The 6,318-nt window shown below is 40.6% G+C and overlaps 1 protein-coding gene across 1 annotated transcript in view; it reads right to left on the bottom strand.

Annotated features, from left to right (window-relative positions):
- Positions 1–3,520, bottom strand: part of LOC140150581 (tubulin monoglutamylase TTLL4-like) — a 51,557-nt gene extending 48,037 nt beyond the window's left edge. The window contains exon 1 of the mRNA XM_072172623.1: positions 3,398–3,520. The gene's annotated coding sequence lies outside the window, so the exon portion shown is untranslated. The remainder of the gene's footprint in view (positions 1–3,397) is intronic.
- Positions 3,521–6,318: the final 2,798 nt, after the last annotated feature.

The following is a 6,318-nucleotide window of genomic DNA, read 5'->3' on the forward strand; positions in this document are numbered from 1 at the left end:
AAGCCGGCAAGCACGTAACACATACCCACAAGTAGGGCACACAGGAACCAAGTATTTTGCTTATTGTTTAGAGGGCTCCCTTCAACTTAAAAGGAACTTTGCGACCACAGTAATGGCTTAACTGTGTAATCCCCATACGGAAATACAAACATTTGAAATTTGGACACCAGAAACTTGAGGATGAAGGCAAAAAAGTTCTGGTACTTTTTGAGTTATCAACTTATCATGCAGTGATAGTTAGATTTCATCAAATAAAATATCTTTTGTGTAAAATCGCTGTGGTGAAAAATTATATTACTTGCAAGTGATTGCAAGACATTGTCAACGACGGCCGCAGAAAAATGCAGAATTTGAAAACAGATATTTGCCCATAACTTCGTTAATTTTTTACCTACACTACAGGTATGGTTGACCCCTCATTTTTTAAGTTAAATAATTGCCTTTTTGGCGATCTTCTTTTAGTCTTTTAGACCACCCTCACTGTATAGGGACTAAATTAATTACTTTTGCACCAAGGTTTACTTTTGCATCAAGGTTTAACAGTTGCTAAAATTTTGCATGTGTGCATGTGGTAAATCGAGCACTGGTCTACATCTAAAGAAATACTGGACAGGACCAATTGGTATCGACGTCCAGATTCCGGTGGCATCACAAATGTCTAAAAACAACTCAACTTAGGGTGCATAATCCAAGGGTGTGTATAACAACAGTGGCTGGTGCAGAGTGGCTTAGTTTGATGAGGCTGGGTTTGAACCCACTAGCTCGCCTGTGAACTTTGGGTGCTCATAACTTTAAACGAAAAGCTGATATCTGAAATTTAGAGCCAGATTCTGATATGACATAAGGTTAGCTAGAATCCAACATTGCAGCTTTATCTGTTCGGAACAAGAAGTTATGAGCTACCGTACCCAAGTTGGTAAAATCACCAATGACACTTTCGCAAGTGCCAAAAAAGGGGGAGTCCGGGCCAAACTTCAAAAGGCCATTTCTCAAAAACGACATGGCCTATGAGGCCAATTTTTTGTATGGGTTCATTGTAGCCACAAAAGATTATTCTGATGAAATTTTCATCAAAATCTGAGAGGGTCACCTGGGGACCCCTGGGACCCTGCCAGCAAATTTATCAAAATATGTGCTGTATTTTTCTGAGAAAATGCTTTAATTTCACGAATTCTTTGCAACTTTCCACTCATCTGACCATCTCTTCATGTGACGGAAGTGATGCTGATTTTACGAAGGTATGTTTCTTGCATTTCCGATTATTTTTGAATTGTATTTTGAGACAAAAACTTAGTTAGCAGAAAAACCGTTTTCACTTGTTTTCAAAAAGTTGTTTTAACCTTGTTTTTTACCCCCCATAATTTCCCTCATTTATCGAAGCCCTGCCCTGCCCTCCTTCAAATACATTAAACCTTGACTCCGAAGTGTTTGGCAACTGTTTAACCTTGATGCAAAGGTAAATCTTGATGCAAAAGTAGTCCGAATAATCAGACCCAGAACAAAATATTAATTTCTGACATGATCCTGTTCTGGGTCTGAACTGTTTTCATTCGAAATCTTGATGGCAAATCGGACAAAAGAAGCACATGGTCCTACTTCAATTTAAACTTCACAGTTTTTTAATCCCCTATTCATGTTGCGTGAATCACTCTATTGTGGACCATCCTTTTGATACTTAAGTATTTGGACAAGTGGAACAGCTTTGACAGACCCTTTGTCTACCTCTCTGTAAACAAACGAGGGGGTCGAAATCGTCCTCCTCGCCGAATACGAAAGTCAGCATAATAGTAATGATGCAAAAGTAATATTTTAGTCCAGGGGCTATAGAATCCGATTCAGAAGTCAAATTTGTAGTTTTCGGAGGTTTGTCCCTTTTCAAATCGGTCAAAATACTACCATTTCTATAACTTCTCGACATGGGGCCTCCAGCCAACAACAAAAATAAAGACTCTCCTCTACATGTTCATGTGTTCAGCTTCACATAAAATGCAATTTTCGCCAAGTATTTAACCTTTATTTTACCGAAATTAGCTTGATTCGAGGTCAAAACAAAATGTAAACAGACTAAATCAGCTCTGCTACAAGTCTTCACTGCTCCACGGTCTATTGTGGGTTGAAAAGCGTAAGTGTATAGGCACTGTAGCCTGGGTCTTAGCTAGCCACCCGTCTGGCCGTCATTTCAGACGGGGAGTTTGCTCCTGGGACGGGCAAAATTAATGCCTTTGACAGATGGTATATTATAAATTTTATGTTTTGAGAAGCTAATTGACCTTTTAAGTAGACCAAATTTGTAGGAGAAGGCCATATCAGCACATATTTTAACTATTGAACCCCCAATAATGGGCTATAGATGTCTGATAAATGTTTCAAAGGTCAAATTAGGACAGGCAATTTTATCCAAATGACGGGCAACCCTCAATTTCTAGCTAAGACCCTGACTGTAGCGTCATGTAAAATAAATACCCGGATGGCCGGGGTCACCTATATCGAGGGTGGTCTAAAGGAAAAGATTGCCGTGTGCATGCTAGCCAGGCTCACATCACACACTATAGGTGGCGCTATTCGTCCATTGGGAAGTGGAATGTGCCTGTACGGTCCAAAAATGGCTTTACTGTGGGGCTCAATGGAAAAAATTACTAAAAATTAATTTTGACAACCAAAACCTAAGTGATGTTGACTTATGTTGGTACTGGCATAATAATGGATTCATAAGCTATCACATAGTGCAATCTATGTTCCACCAAGTGGACGCTTTCGTTAAAGCGCAAAAAGCAATTTGTGTGCAAATCAAGACCATCCAAAACAGCTTTCTTACAGTAAAGAATAGGAGGTCATCTGGGGTCACATACAGTAGTGTACATTGTACATGTGCCTGCTGTCACAATTTCACACACAAAATTTTGGACAATTTGGTGACACTATTTTTGCCTGTAACTTCAAAAGTATATGCACTAGAAACATGATTGACCCCTTATTGTTTAGGTAATTTGATTCTCTTTCAAATGAAAGAACTTTCAGCTAAAAATATTGAACTTCAAAATTTTATGAACATACCTATGCATGCATTGCAATGATGCATGCAGGGGTCGAAATACAAAATAAAACTTACATCATGATGATCATGATGATCATACATGCACAACTCTGATTTATTCCTAAAAATTGGCCGATTTTCACTAAATTTTACATGCACATGCAAAATTCTACATGCACAGAGTCAAAGTTACATCTGTGTATGTATGTATGTGGTATTTTGAACACTATGCAATGCATGATGTTTTGTACAATGTACATTGTGTATAAATGTAAAAATCAAAATGTATTAAAGCTTACTGAATTCAACAAGTAATTTGATAAATTTCTATACTCTAAGTCTAATCTCTAAACTTGTACTTACCAGAATAAGCAGCGAAGTTGATCCATCGGAATTCATGTTCTCATGTTTGTATTCTCGATGAAAATTGCACTGAAGAAGCTACGATATTTTTCAAGCGAATACAGAATCCCGAGTGTGGGGGTGAACGTGTGGCATCATGTCAAATCGATAACACCCCGCCATATGAGTTGAGCAATCCACTTAGCAACAAAGTCACGTGACTTTGTTTAGCCACCTCCATGGTTTAGCCCATACAAATTCCTAAAACGGCTATAAAAGCCTTGAATGAGTTCCGGAACGGGATCCGGAATAAGCGTTGTTTCCAGGTATCAAGCAAGTATTGAGAATACCTACTTTAATTCTTCTTTAAAATAGAGTTTCTTTGAGGTGTATTAAATATATGAAATGATGTTAGGTAAACATTTGGAGACATTCTAGAAACACTCCAAAAGTAGGTCAAGATCAAAGACACCGCTGTTGGCGAAAAAAAGTTCGATGACCTTGGATGGTCCTGAGATGGGGAAGCGGGGCTTCCAGCTTTATTTTGTACTTTTGTAATAGTGGCGGCGCTGAGGTGGGGGTGAGGGGGTCAAGTGGGTGCATCCCCCCCAAATATTTTTCTTGCCCCCCCCCCCACTTTTTAAGTAAATTTCCACTTTTTGTGCCAATTTGGCTCAAAATGTGTTGATTCCCCTGAAATTCATCCCCCATGCCCCCCGAAAATAATACCTGGCGCCGCCACTGGTAAGGGATTGTTTTGTAATTGATTTTCGGTAAATCCCAACCCTTTGCGAGTACACCTGAGAACTCGTCATTTTACGTCACGCCGACTTGCAATGCGCAGTAACGATGTTCGATAAACATCGGCGCAGAGTGGCGTGACGCAAAATGACGAGTTCTTAGGTGTACTCGCAAAGGGTTATGGGATTTACCGAAAAGGTCAATACCGGCGCGGGCTGATGCAACCACAAATCTTCTTGAAAAAATTGAGTTTATATGCTTTTCTATGGGGTTGACCCATAATTTTCAAGGGGGCCCTAAAATTTTTGAGATCTGAAAAGGGGGGGACGATTTTTTTTGCATCAGCCCCCCCCCCCAAGTGTTTGTGAACGGTCCTTAACGTCCATGGTTGCTCCTTGCGGAGACACATTTGGGCCTGATGGAACCAGGCTCTATAACAACATGCTCAAGCTGCCGGTAATGCCAGGCCAAAAAAGCCTCATCTATAGGGCCTATTAGGCCCCATAATAAGCATTCTGGCCTAAAGAAAAGACAATGGCGTAGTGACGGCCCGGTGGGGGCACTCCTTTGGAGGTGACGTGTATACATCTTCTTCTTCTTCTTCCAGTTGTAGTGAAGGCTTCTTGAAAAGAAGATTACTCACTGCAGAGTGGTGGGTGCGCAGACATATGACGCAGACAAGAGATCACAGGTGCAAAAATATGTACAGTGAAGTGCTGATTGAAAATTTGATGCTGTCTGCTATCTAGATGGAGCCGTCCCTCAATGCCATCTTGAAGGCATCGAGTGTTGGGAAGCCTCGGCTGCTGGATCCTTCTTTAAGGAATTCCAATCCCTACTTGTGCGTGGGAAGAAGGAACTGGGAGGAACACTTGCGAACTGCAATATGGAGTCCAGATACGGGAGTCATGACCTCTGGTATTAGATATGTTGCTTCAGTGATGTGATCTTTCCAACTGATGTCAACCAGATCAGAGTAAATCCTGCAGAGTATGGTTAGCCGGCTTTGGCGACGTCTACTTTGTAGAGAAGGCCACTGGAGCTCACTCAGCAGGGCACGGTAGTTTGATGTATATAGAATTGGTTTCATTATTAACTAAATGCAAGCTATAGATGGCGCTATTTATCCTAAATCATATTTCTTTATTTGCAAGGGGTAGGTGATTAATACTGCCATTAAAACAGCTGGAATAGGTGAAACAAGCAGCAAGGAAATTTTATAAAAGTATTTTATAAAACAATAACAGGAATTTTTGTATTAAAAGCTTGAAAGAGTAATTTCCAGTAACTAAATAGCGCCATCAATTTTGTCATTAATAGGTACATTTTTATATCCGAAAAAGCTATAAAAAATGCTATAAAAGTGAATACTTTTGTAAAAGAGGGGAAATTAAAGTTGAGAATGACTCAAAAGCATCTGCATACATTAGGATGATATCACATTTTAGCTGTTGAAGCCTAAAATTTGGTTGTACATGATGTTTTGTTTGAATAAATGATCCCATCAAACAACACTTGATCTGCGGTCGTAGGTGTTGGTAACGTATCTGGCACTGTTTCGCTGGACTTGTTCCACTTTCTTGATGTTTCTTTGTGTGTGTGGATCCCATATTGCAGCTGCATACTCAGCAGTGGGTCTTACATAAGTCGTGTATGTAGCCTCCTTAATCCTGCAACTGCTATGATAAAAGTTGCGCTGGAGGAAAGCACGGGTGGAATTTGCTTTTTTGGTGGTAATGTCTACATGGTCGTTGAAACTTAGCTTGTTGTCTATGTGGAGACCAAGATATTTGGCAGATGACACTTCATCAAGAGTGATACCATGGATGCTGTAGGAGAAGGTGATTGGTTGTCGCTTCTGGCATGAAATTGCATGAGCCATGTGTTTTCCCACTTTTCCAAAGCATTGAGATCTTCTTCCAGTAAGGAAGCATCATGATGGGATGATATCCTCTTGTACAGTGCAGTGTCATCGGCAAACAGGCGTGTTGTTGAGCTCTTTACGCAGTCTGGGAGGTCATTGATGAATGTCAAGAAGAGCAACGGTCCCAGGACGCTGCCTTGTGGTACGCCTGAAGACACGTTGGCTTGGGTGCTGATTTGACCATCTACCAGGACTTGTTGTGTACGGTGGCTGAGGAAGTCCGTAACCCATCGAAGAGTACTAGGTCCATGTATGCCGTATAGTGTTGGAGCTTGTG

This window comes from Amphiura filiformis, chromosome 4 (genome assembly GCF_039555335.1).
Source record: "Amphiura filiformis chromosome 4, Afil_fr2py, whole genome shotgun sequence".
NCBI lineage: Eukaryota > Metazoa > Echinodermata > Ophiuroidea > Amphilepidida > Amphiuridae > Amphiura > Amphiura filiformis.